Genomic DNA, 19,569 nt, shown 5'->3' on the forward strand with positions numbered 1-19,569 from the left:
AAAGAGAAGTTTCTATAAGTTATAATTAATTAATGCACACTTAACAAGATTATTATGCTATTTATAAGATAGCTTCTGTTTTATGTCTATGTTTATTATAGACATGGATACAATGGCATAAATTTATTATTTGATTGTTGAGACATACAAATTTTAAAAAATATGGTAAAACACAAATAAATAAAAAATATATGTATTTAGTGTTTTTTTTTTGTTTTTAATCATTTATCTGATGGATAATGTGTTTTTTATCAATTATAAAAATACAAATCGATCTTTCAATTATTTATTTATTTGTTCAATCTAATTCCTGTAATCAGTTAATAACAAATCACATGCTGACATGTTAAATAACGTGTACACGTGAGTTTCTGTCTTAATAGGGACAAATCGTTCCATCAACCTTTGACAAAATGTTGTCGTTCCATAAGCGTTGTGATTCCATGAAATTCCTTTCTTTTCCTTGTCATTTACGTTTGGCCCTAATCCTGAAAAATATTTCTCATTTTCCTCCAAAACAGTGTTACATTGAGGACGTGCATGTGATGCATTTTTTTGTGAGGAAATATTGATTGCATTTTGAAAATTTTTTTGAAACGGTAAGGTATGCTTCGTCTTGCTTTAGCTGTTTCTGTGCCTTAGTTGGATAGTATGTGAAACAATTGCTATAAACTTATTTTTTACTTGTTTTTTGGTTATGCATGGTAATTATGAATGAAAGTTATAAAGTGTGGTTTAGGGTAAACAAAGAGTTGTCTGTGTTTGGTGAGTTAGAATTTTTGTAAAATTGAAGTTAAATTGAAAGCTTCTATCTTTATTTTTACTGATGAATTAAGATATCTTGTAGGATAAAGATGTAGTTTTTACATTTATAAGTATAAGTGGCATTATAGTTATGTGGTTTTGATTGGGTTTGAATTTTAGTTAGATACTGAAAAGGGTAAAGGATTTTGCAGATGTCTGTATTTGTTGTACCTTTTTTCATCACGGTCGGAGTCTTAAGAGATTCAAATGGACTGTTGTAGTACATAGATGAAAAGGTTGAAAAGTTTTCACCATGGATATTGGTTTTGTCAACAAGAAGGACTTGGAAGAACTATTTAGGGAGTTAGGATATCCAGAATACAAGAAAAAGTATTGGCTTGATCCAAGGACAAGAACATGGAGTTTGGACTTCATATTCTAAAGGGTAATATATTCTGTAAGTCAACCAACGGAAGTTAAACCAAAGCCACAAGTTGAGCCAGAGCCTGACCCTTTGGTGATCACAAATGATTCTTATTTGGATGATGGATATAAGAGTATCGAGGATGAGGCCTACAAGCCTCCTCTTCCCAATTATGAGACTGATAGCAGTAAGTTAGAGTTTTCAAGAAGACGTGAAAAGAAGGCAAAGGAAAAAACATATGTGTCTCCTTCAAAGAAGAAGAATGTGTCCCCTGAAAAAAAAAAGGGTAAGAAATTCTCAAAGAAGAATGCTGGGAAGAGGAAGAAAAAATATGTGTTGTATGGTAAAATTTGTAACGACCCAACTTTTGATACGTCATGACTGATGCCAAACATTTAGGTGTTACTTATCGTATGGACCTAATTAGCACTAGACTCACAATTTCCTTATCAAGTGTTATTATAAGCCTTTGTCGGATTAGTGTGATTAAACTATTTTTCGTAAAATTCATTTAGTTTTTTTTCCGCAAAGTCAATACTTACAGCAACATCACAGATAGATACACGATAACAGAATATATATACATATATAAACATAAGATGAGTTTTGGAAATACATGCCAAAGATCAAAATACCAAGTACTACATCAAAAGTATATATACATAGACAAAATAAGAAAAACGGTCTCAATCCTCACACGGGTTTCCTAATCTGGAACTGGTCTGCTGAAAGATCCTATCCCTCTAAATACTACAAAAATGAGAAAAAATAACACTACAGATCGCCAAAAGGAGTAGAAGATCAACTATGTCAAACTCTGGGATGGTCTCCGAACAACTCTCTGATAACTGGCCCAACCTCCTCAGGAATAGGCTCCTCATCAGACTCTAAATCTGCCTCCAACTGCTCAACCCAGGTGGATGAATCATCGAAAGGGTCAGCCACTGCAAGGTCAAAAGGTGCGGCCTGAGCAGTTGTAACATGGTGTCCCCAAGGGTTGTCAGGCATAGGCTCAACCTAGAGTGCGGGAATAGGAAAATGCTGAGCAAGATTTGGATCATCCTCGTGAACGTACGGAAACTCCAGATATGGTACATCGTAGTGCGGCCCTACCAAAATGAGAAGATGGGAGAAAGGGAACTGGCCTTCAGCTGGATGTAGCTCGGATAAGGTAAACTCATATGGCATGTCGGAATCTTAGTGCGGGCTATGTACAAAAAATCGAAAACCACGGTCATGCAAAACGTAGATGCAGGTCCTTGGTGTGCTCCACATGAAGACTCTTCCCCGCACAGGGTCCTCATAGCTCAAGACAAGCAAAATCTCAAAGAATATCACTGTCGATCCCATATGGGGAGGGGAAAGAAAGAAAAGAAGGGTGAGAACCTAAAGTTCCTAGCAGGGTGAAAAGGGGGGCTAAGATCTTTGTCTCTAAGTTTTCATTAAATGTAAAATTACAACATAGGAATAACAGAGTAGAAATATATAGCGGACAAACAGAATCAGTCATAGACAGTTAGGAAATTGCAGTAAACAAACACAAGAAATTCACATGCGCAAAACGATATGATGCATGCATGTTCCTAGTACAGGCCATGAGCTCATGTGTCAGTTGTCTACCCACAACCTGACGTTACCCAGGGCGAACCCCGAATATGATTTCTCACTGAGTCAGTCAGGCACTGGTATCATCCATGGCGAATCCATGTCAGTCAGGATACTTCGACATCACGGGTTTATCCGTGTCAGTTAGGCCAAATCATAAGTATCATCATGGCTGAACCCATGTCAGTTAGGATACCTCGGCATCACGGGTTTATCCGTGTCAGTTAGCGTATTAGCAATCTTTGGTCAATATTTTGGGTTTTTCTTATTCTCTACGTTAATCTCTTGGGGACTTTTGCCCTCAGCTTTTTGTACCTTATAAAATATTCATATACGTAGTCTATTTTCTGCAACTTTGTTCTAGTAGTGGCTAATCTTCTATTTAGTAATTAATATACTGAATGATCTCAGAATTGTGCAAACTATATGTTCACGCGTTCGTGACGGACTGAAGTTTAAGACAATATCATTTATGCATAGCTTTGATACCAGTCCTTACAGTTATGATTATAAAATAGAGACTGTTATGTACAGTCCCCCGACTCAACATCCATTGACTTTCTAAGGCGCATATATGTCATGAAAAGTTTGTGCAGGAGACCTTAACTTACATAAGGTGATTCTAAAAGCCTAAAGATTTAATTTAAATTAGGTTTTGAGGTAATCTGATCAAAATTAAATTTTATAATAAATTTTAAAGTTCTGTCATTATTTTGAGAAAATTTTAAAAAAATAGCAGACAGTAGTGATTTTAATTAATTCGTGAAAAATCCTATTATGACCAATTATCTCTCAAAATTGGTAATATCAAATAAGACTCACCTAGCTTTCAAACAAACAAAATTTCAGTTTAATACCATATCACACGAAAAAGTTATACATCTAGGAACATGGCCATGTTTTAGAGAAAGCTGTTTTGAAAGGTCAGTGAGCTAGTCACCTTCCCACCTGCTTAATTAATTTGAAAAATATGGCATTGGACTGAAATTTAAACTGAGTATAATAGACATACAAGGCTATAAAATTTCTTTAATTCTGACTTAATTACTTATCAGAATTAAAAGTTAAGTAGGTTTGAAGTTGATGCTTCTGCAGCAGGAACATAGAATTTTCTGCAGAAACCAACAATTTTTTTCATTCCTCTCAACCTACTTATCGATAGGTCCTGAAATTTTTATAAAATATTCAAGACACACCAAAGTTTCATGGAAAAATAATTTTGTTCAAAGTGGTGGTCTAGGTTGCTCCGAGAATTTAATTCACCTTGCTACCAATTATGCAGAAATTATGCATTAAGCACTTTTCACAACCTCATATGTCAAATTCCACATCTAAGCTTATAACTCTTCTAAAACCACACATTTAAATTTCCTTTTATTATTCAAAGTTTCTACCACCCTAAACATAGCCCCAAGAACTCATAATCAATAATTCACAATTTTACAAGCGCATATACATAATTGAACATTTACTTTTCTGCATCATATCAAAATAGAAATTTCATATGTACTTATCATCAATCAAACACATAATGAATCATCAATCCATACAAGCAAGAACAACAATAAAAGTAATATTCTATCTATCCTATCCCTTACTTGGTTGTCTCGAAAACTGAGGTGCTTTGCTCCCAAGCTCACCTTCTCGGCTACAACACATAATGCATCATAATTCAATTTTGTTCATCATAATCATCATGGCCTTGAGGCCGAATCCATGATCACAAGAAGGAGAAAGATGAAATACTCACCTTCTCTAGCTAGATGGTTCAATGGTTCAGAGGAGTTAGAGAAAATGGCCTTGAGTTTCACAAACTAGAAGGAAGAACAAAGGTTGGTTTGCATGGTGATGTTAGGAACCGAACTGATAAAAGAAGGCGAATTGAAGTTCCTCACCTTGTGAATAGATTTTTGGCAACCAAAAAAGGGTAATGATGGAAGGAATTTGACGAGAGAATTTCTGCCAGTAAAGAATTTTACAGATAAAGTCTCGTTGCAAGTATAGTTTCTAAACCAACAAAGAATCCTTTCATACAAAAACTTTGGTTGTCACAAGTAACAAAACCCAATAAAATTTATAACCGAAGTATTTAAACCTCGGGTCGTCTCTCAAGGAATTGCAGGGAGGTGTGTTTATTATTGGTTATGGAAAAAGTATCTTTTTGGATTTTTTTTGAGATAAGAAGCAACAATAGTAAATGGCAATGGAAACAAACTAACTATAAAAACTCTTGGCAAGGTATGAGAATTGGAAATCCCATCCTAGTTATCCTTATCAGGTGTGATGAGAATTGTTGCTGCTCCCACTTAGTTAATCCTTACTAAATAAAGGAAAGTCAAGTGGACTAATCAATTTGATTCCTCAAGTCCTAGTCAACTCCTATAGAAAGACTAGCTTTAGAGGGATCCAAATCAATCAGCAATTTCCAATTATCAATCAACAGCTGAGTTTGACAACTCAAGTGTCACCAATTACTCAACCAAAGCTAAAAGAGGAAAAATCTAAATTATTTATATCATAAATAGAAGAAAGTAATCATAAATCTGAAATACCTCGAATTGTATTAAATAGAAAATCAAATTAAACATAGGAATCCATAAACCGCATAGCAATATAAAGTGATCAATAGGGGAAATAGATAAACTAGAATAAATAAAAGTAGAAGAGAACATAAATTAAAGGAAGATTGAACCTAGAATTGAGAAGAAACAATCCTAAAGCTATGAGAAATCCTAAATCCTAAATCCTAAGAGAGAGGAGAGAGCCTCTCTCTCTCTAAAACTACATCTAAAACCTAAAATTATGAATTATGAAAGTTGTATGATGAATGAATTGATTTTCCCATTTTATAGCCTCTAATCTGTGCTTTCTGGGCCGAAAACTGGGTTAGAAATAGCCCAGAAATCACCCGGTGATTTCTGGTACGTACAGGTCGCGGCACTGTCATGCGTGAGCGTCGTCCACACGTGAGCGTGGATTTAGTTTTTGCCAAGTGATGCGTGCGCGTGATCCACGCGTGCGCGTCGCCTATTTTCGAGGCAGATATGGCAAATTATATATCATTGTGAAGCCCCGGATGTTAACTTTCCAACGCAACTAGAACCGCCTCATTTGGACCTCTGTAGCTCAAGTTATGACCATTTGAGTGCGAAGAGGTCAGGCTGGACAGCTTTAGCAATTCCTTCAGCTTCTTGTATTCCTTCCACTTTTGCATGCTTCCTTTCCATCCTCTGAGCCATTCCTGCCCTGTAAACCCTGAAATCACTTAACGCACATATCACGGCATCGAATGGTAATAAGAGAGGATTAATATTAGCAAATATAAGGTCAAAGAAGCATATTTTCAATCATAGCACAAAATCAGGAAGGAAAACGTAAAATTTCAATCATTTCAATCATAGCACAAAATCAGGAAGGAAAACGTAAAACATGCGAATTGTATGAATAAGTGTGAGAATAATGGATAAAATCCACTAGATTAAGCACAGGATAAACCCTAAAAATGGGGTTTATCAGAATTCAAGCTTTTCAACCTCCTAAGGAAGGCAAGAACTTGATGGTGATGGTCATGGTGTCCGATTTTCCTTCTCTTCGGTTAGCTTGCTCTCCTTCCTTTCTTCTTCTTCGGTGATGCCCTACTCCCACAACGCTCTCTTTCTTTTTTCTTTTTTTCTTTTTCTTAGGGTTCAGTTTAATGTAGATTATATATATAAAGGGTGATAAGAAAGTCAGGTGTAAGGAGGTAAGGCTTCGATGCTTTGTTGTTGTTGTGAAAAGTTGACAAGTGTGATTGTCATTAAACGAGTTAAAGGTGTGGTTATGGTTAATGCATGGTGAGTTCGGTGATGAGGGGAGAAGGGAGTGTGATTGACGGATTTAATCATGGCTGAATTATGATTGGTTTGAGTGAGCTAATGGTTCAGTTAACTTAAGGTTTTATGCAAGGGTGGTTAAAGCTTTAATTTGGCTTAACGCATAGCAACGACATTTTGGTCCAAGAATAAAAAATGTGATCATGTACTAATTGATTGATGATGCATCTAGGGTTCCGCCTCTACTAATTCATTATTTAATGAATTAACGAAATGTGGCTAATTCGAAAAAAATTAACTATAGCAGTAATTATCTAATTACCAAAACTCGTCATCAGAATGACTAAAAAGTTTTAACACCACGGGTTACGATTCTAATCTGTTATCAACGCTATATATATTTAAACTTATGTGTATCGATAGACGTTGTCAAGAATAAGAAGTCACAAATCTCGTGAGGTAAGGTGGTTACATTCTACCCTCCCAAAATAAATTTTGCCCTCAAATTTTGTTACCTCGAGTGAGAGAATCAGTTTTAGTGACGTTCTTAGGGTTCACAACAAACACCCTTCCTGACTGTTGCTGCCTAGGAGGAGCAACTCCTGTCCTTCGTCATTCACATTCTTTGGCCATGTGTCCTAGCTTACTGCAATTATAGCAAACCCCTGTCCTCAGTAGGCAGGCCCTGCCTCCATGACTCTTTCCACACATAGTGCATATTGGTCCTGACTGGTTTGGTTGTGGCTGTTTGTCCAAATCTGGGTGGCGAGCAATGTTATCCATTCTAAGACGAGGAGAAAAATTACCATTCTGTGGATTCTGACAAGGAGTAGGTTGCCTTGTCGCTTTGAAGTTCCTTCCTTGAGGAGCAGGGTTACGATAGAAATTCCTTGGTAAAAAGTTCCTTTGATTAATTCGTGCTACTGCTAATTTCTTTACGCATTCATCTGTCAGTTGGCTCTTGTTAACTAGTTCCACAAAATTTTGGATCTCCAATAGACTCACGTGAGCTAGTAATTCCTCTCTAAGTCCTCCCTCGAACTTAATGCACTTCCATTCTTCAAATGCAGCCGGTGTTCCTTGACAGACTTTCGAGAATCGGCATAACTCCTCAAACTTACGAGTATATTCAGTGACTGTCATGTTTTCCTGTCTCAGCTGAAGCAACTCTAATTCCTTAGCGGTGCGAGAACACTGAGGAAAATACTTCTTGTAAAATTTAGTTGAAAATTCCTCCCAGGTGATGTCAAAAGCTTCTCTTCCTAGCAGTTGAAGTACTCCTTGCCACCAATGTTGCGCGTCATTTCTTAGCATGTAAGCAGCAAATTCTACACGCTGTTCTTCAGGGACTTGTTGTGCTCGCAGTGATCATTCTATCTCTTTAAACCAATCATCAGCTCACGTAGCACTTCTGTTTCCATTGAACTGTGGCAGAATTTATCTTCAAGAAGGAAGCTAACATCGCTGCCCAGTTATCATTGCGTAATCTATCTTCACCTTCGTCGCTGTTCCTATTTCCACGTCTAGTTCCATGGCTACTTTCAGCTCTGGTGTGACGGTCAAGACGTTTAGCTACTCGATTGGTAGCAGCTACTGAATCACGTACAGCAGCGGCCATAGCCTTTACGGATTCGAGAATAGCCGTTGCATCGAGAAAAGTCTCCTCACTCGTTTCCTCCCATCGAGGGCGTCCTTGCCTGTTTGCAACCATTTAAGTCCTATTAATACCTAATAATCAATATTAAAGTGATCAATTTTAATATATCAAAATCAAGTATTAATATTACTATAATGGATATTCACAGACCTTCATCCAGAATATATTATAGAATATCCCTACTGCATAGAATAAAAAGATTCAGGGTATGCAAGGAAGCATAATCAGTCTATCCCAAGGTTCTAAGGACAAACTGTTCTGATACAAACTTGTAACGATCCAACTTTTGACACGTCATGACTGATGTCAAACGTTTAGGTATTACTTGTTGTATGGACCTAATTAGCTCTAGACTCAGAATTTCATTATCAAGTGTTGTTATAAGCCTTTGTCGAATTAGCGTGATTAAACTATTTTTCGTAAAAATTATTTAGTTTTTTTCTACAAAGTTAATACTTACAGCAACATCACAGATAGATATATGATAACAGAAGATATATACATATACATAAGATGAGTTTTGGAGATACATGCGAAGATCAAAATATTGAGTACTACATCAAAGGTATATATACATAGACAAAATAAGAAAGACAGTCCCAATCCTCACACGAGTTTCCTAAACTAGAACCGGTCTACTAAAAAGGATCCCTCTAAAATACTAGCGAGGGAAAATAACACTACAGATTACCAAAAGGAGTAGAGGATCAACTATGTCAAACATCGGGATGGTCTCCGAACAACTCTCTGATAACTGGCCCAACCTCCTCGGGAATAGACTCCTTATCGGACTCTAAATTTGCCTCCAACTGCTCAACCCAGGTAGGTGAATCATCGGAAGGGTCAGCCACTACAAGGTCAAAAGGTGCGGCATGAGCAGCTACAACATGGTGTCCCCAAGGGTTGTCGAGAATAGGCTCAACCTGAAGTGCGGGAATAGAAAAATGCTGAGTAAGATCTCGATCATCCTCGTAAACATATGGAAACTCCAGATATGGTACATCGTAGTGCGGCCTTACCAAAATGAGAACATGGGAGAAAGGGAACTGGCCTTCAGCTGGATGTAGCTCGGATAAGGTAAACTCATATGGCATGTCGGGATCTTAGTGCGGGCTATGAACAGAAAATCGAAAACTATGGTTGCGCAAAACGTAGATGCGAGTCCTAGGTGTGCTCCACATGAAGACTCCGCCCCGCACAGGGTTCTCATAGCTCAAGACAAGCAAAATCTCAAAGAATATCACTGCCGATCCCATATGGGGAGGGGGAAAGAAAGAAAAGAAGGGTGAGAACCAAAGATTTCCAGCAAGGTCAAAATGGGGGCCTAGGGTCTTTGACTCTAAGTTTTCGTTAAATGTAAAATTACAACATAGGAATAGCAGAGTACAAACATATAGTGGACAAACAGAATCAGTCATAGACAGTTAGAAAAATGCATTAAACAATCACAAGAAATTCACATGTGCAAAACAAGATGATGCATGCCTATTCCTAGTGCATATAACACCATAACTTTTAGCACCTCATGATCGCACTAAAAGTCCAAGCATTACCTTATGATATCAGAATAGTTCGTTCCTGTTAGAGCCTTGGGAATGGACTGACTATGCTTCACTGCATACTCTGAGTGTCTGTCATGCGATAGGACTTGTCTTAATAACAAGAGTTTCGATTTTATATGCATGACTGCCTATTGATTAACGTTGTTAGCTTACCATTGCATACCTCATGGTATTAAGTTGGCACCATAATGTAATGCATGGACTTTTAGTGCGATTATAAGATGCTAAAAATTATGGTGTTACAGTACAGTCCATGAGCTCATGCGTCGGTTGTCTACCCGCAACTCGATGTTACCCAGGGCGAACCCCGAATATGATTTCTCAGTGAGTCAATCAGGCACTGGTATCATCATGGGCAAACTCATGTCAGTCAGGATGCTTCGCATCACGGGTTTATTCATGTCAATTAGGCCAAATCATAAGTATCATTATGGGCGAACCCATGTCAGTCAGAGTACCTCGGCATCACGGGTTTATCTGTGTCAGTTAGGCCGGAAATAATAATAACAATTCGCTATAGTTTAGAAAAGTGCATCTTAGTAAAAACCAGGCTATTAGTTAGGCGGGCGTTCCTGAATTAGCAATCTTAGGCCATCAGTCAGGCGGGCGTTTGACGGAGTATTATTGTCGATCTAGAATTTCTCAATAAAATCGCGTTGCAAGTATAGTTCTAAACTGACATACAATCCTCGATCAACATTTAATTTGTTTGTCACTTAAGCAAACCCAATAAAAATAACTGAAGTATTTAAACCTCGGGTCGTCTCTCAAAGGAATTGTAGGGAAGTATACTTATTATTGGTTGTGGGAAAATATTTTTGGGATTTTGAATGATGAATAAGGAATGTAACTAATAAGAAAATAAAATAATAAATAAGAAAAGTCTTAGCAAGAGGTAAGAATCAGAATTCCTATCCTCATTATCATCCTCAATTGTGATGGTAAATGTAAATTGCCTTCACTTAGTTAACCTCTAACTAATGAAGGAAAGTCAAGTGCATACAATCAACTTGAGTTCACAAGTCCTAGTAAACTCATAGTGAAAGACTAGATTTAGTGAAGTTCAAGTTAACCAGCAATCTTCAATTACCAATCAAAAAGAAATTTTTGATAATTCAAGAGTCTCCAAATCACCAACCCAAGCCAAGAATACAAAAATCTATTTTAAAATCCAACCAAGCATTTTATCAAACACTTGGAAGGTACAAGATAAAAATATAGAAAATTAACAAGAAATAGTAAAATCTAAGACTAACAATTACATGAAAATAATAACAAGAAATTAAAGAAAGCAACAATAAACATAAAATACCTCAATTGCATTAAAACAAAATTGGAATCAACAAGGAGTCATGAACAATAAAGCAACAAGGTAAAAGAAACAACATATAAAACTAAGAAAGCAAAGGAGCAATAACAAGAAATTAAAAGAGAAACTTGAATCAAGATAAGAAGTAGAACCTAAACCTAGATGAAATTGAAAATAAAAGAAGAAACCCTAAAACCTAGAGAGAGGAGAGAGCTTCTCTCTCTAGAATTCTACATCTAAAACTAATGTGTGTGTGAATGAATGGAATTTTCTCCTGCTCCACTCCCCAGCCCCTTGTCTTCCTTTTCGGACCTGAAACTGGACCAAAAGCAGCCCAAAAATTGCCCCCAGCATTTTTACTTTATTCAGCACGTGACGCTCGTCACGCGTACGCGTCAGCCACGCGTATGCGTCAGCTGGACTATGGCTTGGTCACCCGTACGCATCAGCCACACGTACGCGTCGGCACCAGCTTCTCAAATCTCCAAATTCTTGTGTTCCTTCCACTTTTGCATGCTTCCTTTCCATCCTCTAAGCCATTCCTGCCTTATAAACCTGAGATCACTTAACGCACATATCACGGCATCGAATGGTAATAAAAAAAGATTAAAAATTAGCAATTTTAAGGCCTAGGAAGCATGTTTTCAATCATAGTACAAAATTAGGAAGGAAACTTAAAAACATGCAATTTACGTCAATAAGTGTAAGAATAGTTGATAAAATCCACTTGATTCGATCCAAAATAAGTCATAAAATAGTGGTTCATCAAATATCCCCACACTTAAACATTAGCATGTCCTCATGCTAAACTCAAGGGGACCAAAAGAGTTAAGGAAAAATGGTAGGACTTATGCAATACAACCTATCTATATGCAACTCAATGCAAAATGTTTCTACTTACTTGGTAAAAAGTAAATCAGCCTCCCAGAATATGTGAACAAGTAGGGCTAACATAGTATGATTATTCATGAATTCCACCAATTCAAATATCAAAATGAAGTATAAACAAACTTGCAAGAAGAAAGCTCATGAAAGCCGGGAATAAGGAATTGAGCATCGAACCCTCATCGGAAGTGTATACACACTAATCACTCTAGTATTTGAGGGTTAATTCTCTCAATTTTCTACTAATCTTTCTTTCCAAGGCTTTCTCTTCTTCTACCAATCAACAAAAATTTAATGCATGAACACACATATCAAGAAGTCTTTTCAAGGGTTGTAATGAGGTTAGGGTCAAGGTAGGAATGTATTTCGTTAAGTGGACTAAAATCTGAATCCTTGATTAACCTAAACTTCCCACCTAACCTAAGACACTCCATGTAATTACAATGTAAAATCTAACTACCCGTTGACTATTTTTCCACAAATTCATGCACCTTGATATTTTTGAATACAAATCATATGCATTGATATCATTACTTACCTTGGGGCATTTTGTCCCCTTTTTATTGCTTTCTCCTTTTTTTATATGGAAATATGGTAGAGAATATATATATATACACAAGGAGTTAATGCATATGATTAAGGTGTTGGATGCATGAACAGGTGCCCAAACTATTTTCACATTTTCATATAAGAATATAAAATACCCAATTTCCAAACCCAGTATTCCCCAAACCCAATTTTTCCACACTTAATTCATGTACACTCTCACTAGTCTAAGCTAACCAAGGATTCAAATTAGGGACATTTATTATTTTTTACTTAGAGTTAGCAATGTGCTAAATTAAAGAGCAAATGGGGTAAAATAGGATCAACATTGGTTTGCAAAGGATGATGAAAGGGTAAAGCCATATGGGTATGTAAGCTTAGTAAAATAAAGGCCTCAATCACATAAGTACATGCATACATCAAAAAATAAAAATATAGAATCAAGCAAGACAAAGATCACAGTCTTAAAGAGAACAACACACACCCAAAACAAAATATTGGTTGATAAGATGCAACCAATCAAATAGACTCAAAATCTTACTGGGTTTGTGTGTTCTAGATCTAGAACCATGTTCCAAAATAAATTCTTTCAAGCAAGTTCAAAAATTTTAATTTAAATTAGTGAAATGCCCTAAAATAATTTTCTTGGAAAAGAAATCATCACTTCAACTAAGTAGTGGTAAAATATGCACAAACTCTAACTATAATGCGATCTATCATGCAAATGACTAACTACAAAAGGTAATTTATACTAACTAACAAAGAAAATTAAGATTTGGTGTTGGAAAAAGGAAGTAGTTACCCACGAAAGTTGGTCTCAACCTCCCCACACTTAAAGATTGCACCGTTCTCGGTGCATGCAAAGATGAGCAGGGTGGATTAGGGTGGGTTGCTACAATTGATAAGCTTCTTCAAAAGATTGTGTGGAGGAACTTGTTTGTCACCTCATTTAGAAGCTTTTTCTTTCTCTTCTCGGTGGCCAGCTTGAAAGGAGAGAAAAGACGGACGATTAAGCCCGAAAATAAAGCAAATAGAATATAACTGGGGGCTAATACCAAATAAGAGTGGAATTCTCAACTACATGGTAGCTACAACATGTAAGTGAGAAAACAATATAAGCAAATGGCATGTCAACTAAATATCAAACAAGTCAAGAAGCACCAAAATGATTCAGGAATTATCAACAGTTAAGTAAGAAAATTCAACACTAATAGTAAACTTAAGAAGGAAAATAAGAACAAGCTACAAAAGCAAAGTTAAAATGCAATGGATGAGAGTATGTAAATGCAATAGGCAAAAGAGAATGAAAGAGAATAAAGATGAAAAGTTAAAAGAATGAAAAAGAAGAAAAGTAGAAAGAAAGAAGAAGGAGAGAGGAAAGAAGAAAGAAATGGGAGAAGGGAAGCAACGCGGGTGCGTCGTCCACGCGCATGCGTGGATAGCAGAATGAGGAGGCGGTGCGTATGCATCATTCACGCATACGCGTGAGAAGCAGAAAAGAGAAGGTGACGCGTAAGCGTCAGTCATGCGTACGCGTGAAGACTTTTCATGCTCCTCGCACAACACTCGTATGGTTCCATCATAACTCTCTATTTTTTGTACCATATCAAAATTTGGGCGTTGACGCGCACGCGTCGGTCACGCGTACCGTGACAGCCCTTTTTTTTAAAAAAAAAAGCTACCAAAGTAATGCCAAATATTATTAAACAAGCTAAATCACAACTTAAACTAAATAAACCTAACTAAAAATAAAAATTCAACTTATTACCAATATAAACAAAAGGAAAAATGGGAAGAATTTACCATGGTGGGGTGTCTCCCACCTAGAACTTTTATTTATTGTCCTTAAGTTGGATAATTAGGAAGCTCCTTGTCATGGTAGCTTGTGCTTGTACTCATCTCTGAACTCTCACCAATGCTTGGACTTCCAATAAGCTCCAAAGTTCAAAATTAATGGATTTAAGCTTTGATGAAGTTCTACACAAGCTAAGGGCTCCCAAAATTGATCCTCATATATTCCCGGATCCTAAATCTTGTTTCTACACCCGTCTTCAAGTTGATCATCATTGTTCCAACCGGGTGGCAAGCAATCCAAATTCTCACTGAGGCATCCGAACAACTTCCTAGACCGAAACAATCTAGCTTGATTCCAACCTTTGCAATTCAACTTTGACCTCTCAACCATAACGAACCTAGGCTTGTATTTCCAACCACTAACCATTTCTCTCTTGCTCTTAATTCCACAAAGAGCCCTAAGTTGACCATCCATCTCAAGCAAACCATATTCAAGTGGAAAAGTAAAGCTTAGGAATAAGAATTTTACCCACTTGAATATTGTGTTGGATGGTGACTTAGGAAGGGTTGTTTCCAACGGCTTTGACAATGTATGCTTGACTCCCTTATGTTCTTTCTTGACTACTTCCACCTCTTGGCAAGCTTCTTCAATTTCAACATCTTCCTCTTGGTAGCTTTCTTCCAATTTAATTTCTTCTTCATTGCTTACTAAGGGTATGGGAGTTTGTGTATCTTCTTCTTTGGCCTCTATTTCATGTCCAATGAGAGAGGATTCAATTGTGGATAAAAATTCTTCAATGATTGAATCCATGTCTTCCAATTCTTCATTCATGACATGCTTTGGAGGTTGCGTACCCTCCTCAACATCAAATTCAAACTTCTTGGAAGGAGGCTCTATGACTTGAGATTCCCATGGAGGTTCCACATCTCCTAAGTCTTCAACCACTTCCTCTTCTTCGATAATTTCGGCCTTCTCCACTTGCTCTAGTACAAAGTTCAACTCCTCATTCTCCACCGGAGTTTTTAATCTCTCTTTCATACTCCATTTTTCATTAGTTTCTCCATATGGAGACATGGGATTTCCTTGAGTGTCCAAATATTGGAAGCTAATCAACTTATTACCTCGGTCAAGGCAGCCGCGAATTCTAGTGTCCTCCTTTGAGCTTCATGTTGCTCATGAAGTAGTAAAGTGAGAGAATCATCTATTGGGGCTTGGGGTAGATAGGAGGGTTCATTGTTTGGGAAAAAGGGCTCATAATAGGAAGGTGGTTCATCTTGATAAGGATATGGAGATGGTATATATTGAGGTGGTGGTTCTTGGGAGTAATTGTGTTAGAATTGGGGAGGTTCTATGTATGGTTCATATGGCTCATATGGTGGTTGGTATGATGGATAAGGGTTAGGATCATATGAAGGTGTTTGGTGGTATGGGGCTTGTGAGTATGGTGGTTGAGGGTTATATTGAGGAAGGGGTTCATAGGCATATGGTGGTGGTTGTTGATAATCATAAGGAGGTCCACCATAGCCATTGGATTGGTATGCATCATGGTATGGTTCTTACTCATAGTACACTAGTGGAGGTTGTTGACAAAAGGGTTGTCCATAAGCTTGGGGCTCCTTCCACCTTTGATTGTCCCATCCTTAATGCATGTTCTCATCATAGCTTCCATTTCCTACAACATAGTTGTAACCATACTCATAGCTAAAAGGATGAGAATTCATAGTAGCAATAGACAAAATAAAATCAAAAGCTAATAAGAAATAATGAAAACAAACTCCTAAAACTAGCAACAACTAACAAAGAACCAAAAGGCAAACATATTCACAATATATACAATTACCAATAATAAGGCACACATTTGCAATTCTCCGGCAATGGCACCAAAAACTTGACGGAGGATTACTGTCGGTCTAGAATTTCTCAATAAAATCGCGTTGCAAGTATAGTTCTAAACTGACATACAATCATCGGTCAACGTTTAATTTGTTTGTCACTTAAGCAAATCCAATAAAAATAACCGAAGTATTTAAACCTCGGGTCATCTCTCAAAGAAATTGCAGGGAAGTGTACTTGTTATTGGTTGTGGGAAAATATTTTTGGGGTTTTGAATGATGAACAAGGAATGTAAATAACAAGAAAATAAACTAATAAATAAGAAAAGTCTTAGCAAGAGGTAAGAATCGAAATTCCTATCCTCATTATCGTCCTCAATTGTGATGGTAAATGTAAATTGTCTTCACTTAGTTAACCTCTAACCAATGAAGGAAAGTCAAGTGCATACAATCAACTTGAGTTCACAAGTCCTAGTAAACTCATAGTGAAAGACTAGATTTAGTGAAGTTCAAGTTAACCGGCAATCTTTAATTACCAATCAACAAGAGATTTTTTATAATTCAAGAGTCTCTAAATCACCAACCCAAGCCAAGAACACAAAAATATATTTTAAAATCCAACCAAATATTTTATCAAACACTTGGAAGGCACAAGATAAAAACATAGAAAATTAACAAGAAATAGTAAAATCTAAGACTAATAATTGCATGAAAACAATAACAAGAAATTAAAGAAAGTAACAATAAACATAAAATACCTCAATTGAATTAAAAGGAAATTGGAATCAACAAGGAGTCATGAACAATAAAGCAACTAGGTAAAGGAAACAACATATAAAACTAAGAAAGCAAAGGAGTAATAACAAGAATTGAAAGAGAAACTTGAATCAAGATAATAAGTAGAACCTAAACCTAGATGAAATTGAAAATAAAAGAAGAAACAGTAAAACCTAGAGAGAAGAGAGAGACTCACTCTCTAGAATTCTACATCTAAAACTAATGTGTGTATGAATGAATGGAATTTTCTCCTGCTCCACTCCCCAGCCTCTTGTCTTCCTTTTTGGACCTGAAACTGGGCCAAAAGTAGCCCAGAAATCGCCCCCAGTGTTTTCACCTTATTCAGCATGTGACGCTCGTCACGCGTACGCGTCAGCCACGCATACGCGTCGGCACCAGCTGCTCAAATATCCAAATTCTTATGTTTCTTCTACTTTTGTATGCTCCCTTTCCATCCTCTAAGCCATTCCTGCCCTATAAACATGAGATCACTTAACTCACATATCACGGCATTGAATGGTAATAAAAGAGGATTAAAAATTAGCAATCTTAAGGCCTAGGAAGTATGTTTTCAATCATAACACAAAATTAGGAAGGAAACTTAAAAATATGCAATTTACATTAATAAGTGTGAGAATAGTTGATAAAATCCACTCGATTCGATCCAAAATAAGTCATAAAATAGTGGTTCATCAGCGTTCCTGCATTAGCAATCTTTGGTCAATATGTTGGGGTTTTTTCTTATTCTCTGAATTAATCTCTTGGAGACTTTTGCCCTCAGCTTTCTGTACCTTATAAAATACTGTTATACTTAGTCTATTTTCTGCAACTTTGTTCTAGTAGCGGTTGATCTTCTATTTAGTAATTAATATATTGAATGATCTCAAAATTATGCAAACTATATGTTCACACGTTCGCAACGGATTGAAGTTTATGACAATATAATTTATGCATTGCTTTGATACATGTTCCTACACTTATATTTATAAAACAGAGACTGTTATGTACAGTCCCCCGACTCAGCATCCATTGACTTTCTAAGGCACATATACGTCATGAAAAGTTTGTGCAGGAGACCTTTACTTACATGAGGTGATTCTAAAAGCCTAAAGCTTTAATTTAAATTGGGTTTCGAGGTAATCTGATTAAAATTGGATTTTATAATAAATTTTAAAGTTCTGCCATCACTTTGAGAAGATTTAGAAAAAAATAGCAGACAACAATAATTTTAATTAATTCATAAAAAATCCAATTCTGATCAATTATCCCTCAAAATTGGTAATATCAAATAAGACTCACCCAACTTTCAAACAAACAAATTCCAGTTCAATACCATATCACACGAAAAAGTTATATATCTGGGAACATAGCCTTGTTTTAGAGAAAGCTGTTTTGAACGATCAATGAGCTAGTCACCTTCCCACCAACATAATTAATTTGACAAACATGGCATTGGTCTGAAATTTAAATTGGGTATAATATACATACAATACTATAAAATGCCTCTAGTCCTGACTTAATTACTTATCAGAATTAAAAGTTAAGTAGGTTGGAAGTTGATGCTTCTGTAGTAGGAACACAAAATTTTCTGCAGAAACCAATAGTTTTCAAAATTTCATTCCTCTCAACCTTCTTATCGATAGGTCCTGAAATTTTTATGGGACATTTAAGACACACCAACGTTTCATAAAAAATTTATTTTGTTCAAAATGGTGGTCTAGGCTACTCCCAGAATTTAATTCACCTTGCTGCCAATTATGCAGAAATTCTGCATTAAGCACTTTTAACAACCTCATATGCCAAATTTCACATCTAAGCTTATAACTCTTCTAAAACCACACATTTAACTTTCCTTTTATTATTCAAAGTTGCTACCACCCTCAACACAACCCCAAGAACTCAGAATCAATAATTCACAATTTTACAAGTGCATATACATAATTGAACATTTACTTTTCTGCATCATATCAAAACAGAAATTTCATATGCACTTATCATCAATCAAACACATAATGAATCATCAATCCACACAAGTAAGCACAACAACAAAAGTAACATTCTATCTATCCTATCCCTTACTTGGTTGTGTCAAAAGTTGAGGTGCTTTGCTCCCAAGCTCACCTTCTCGGCTACAACACCTAATGCATCATAATTCAATTTTGTTCATCATCATCATCATGGCCTTGAGGCCGAATCCATGATCACAAGAAGGAGAAAGATGGAATACTCACCTTCTCTAGCTAGATGGTTCGGTGGTTCAGAGGAGTTAGAGAAAATGGCCTTAAATTTCACAAACTAGAATGAAGAGCATAGGTTGGTTTGCATGGTGATGTTAGGAACCGAACTGATGAAAGAAGGGGAATTGAAGTCCCTCACCTTGTGAATAGCTTTTTGGCAGCCAAGAAAGAGTAATTATGGAAGGAATTCAAGCTTTTCAACCTTTTAAGGAAGGCAAGAACTTGTGGTGATGGTCATGGTGTCCGATTTTCCTTCTCCTCGGTTAGCTTGCTCTCTTTTCTTTCTTCTTCTTCGGTGATGCCCTATTCCCATAACGCTCTCTTTCTTTCTTCTTTTTTTTTCTTTTTCCCTTAGGTTTCATTTTAATGTAGATTTTATATATA

General features: G+C 36.5%; 1 long non-coding RNA gene across 1 annotated transcript; it reads right to left on the minus strand.

Annotated features, from left to right (window-relative positions):
* LOC110264747 lies at window positions 16,935-19,528 on the minus strand. The gene is made up of 3 exons (XR_002350914.1): window positions 19,180-19,528; window positions 19,028-19,086; window positions 16,935-17,422 (listed from the first exon to the last, which is right to left on the minus strand). It is a non-coding gene; the product is annotated as an uncharacterized LOC110264747 (long non-coding RNA).

Source organism: Arachis ipaensis, chromosome B07, assembly GCF_000816755.2.
Source record: "Arachis ipaensis cultivar K30076 chromosome B07, Araip1.1, whole genome shotgun sequence".
NCBI lineage: Eukaryota > Viridiplantae > Streptophyta > Magnoliopsida > Fabales > Fabaceae > Arachis > Arachis ipaensis.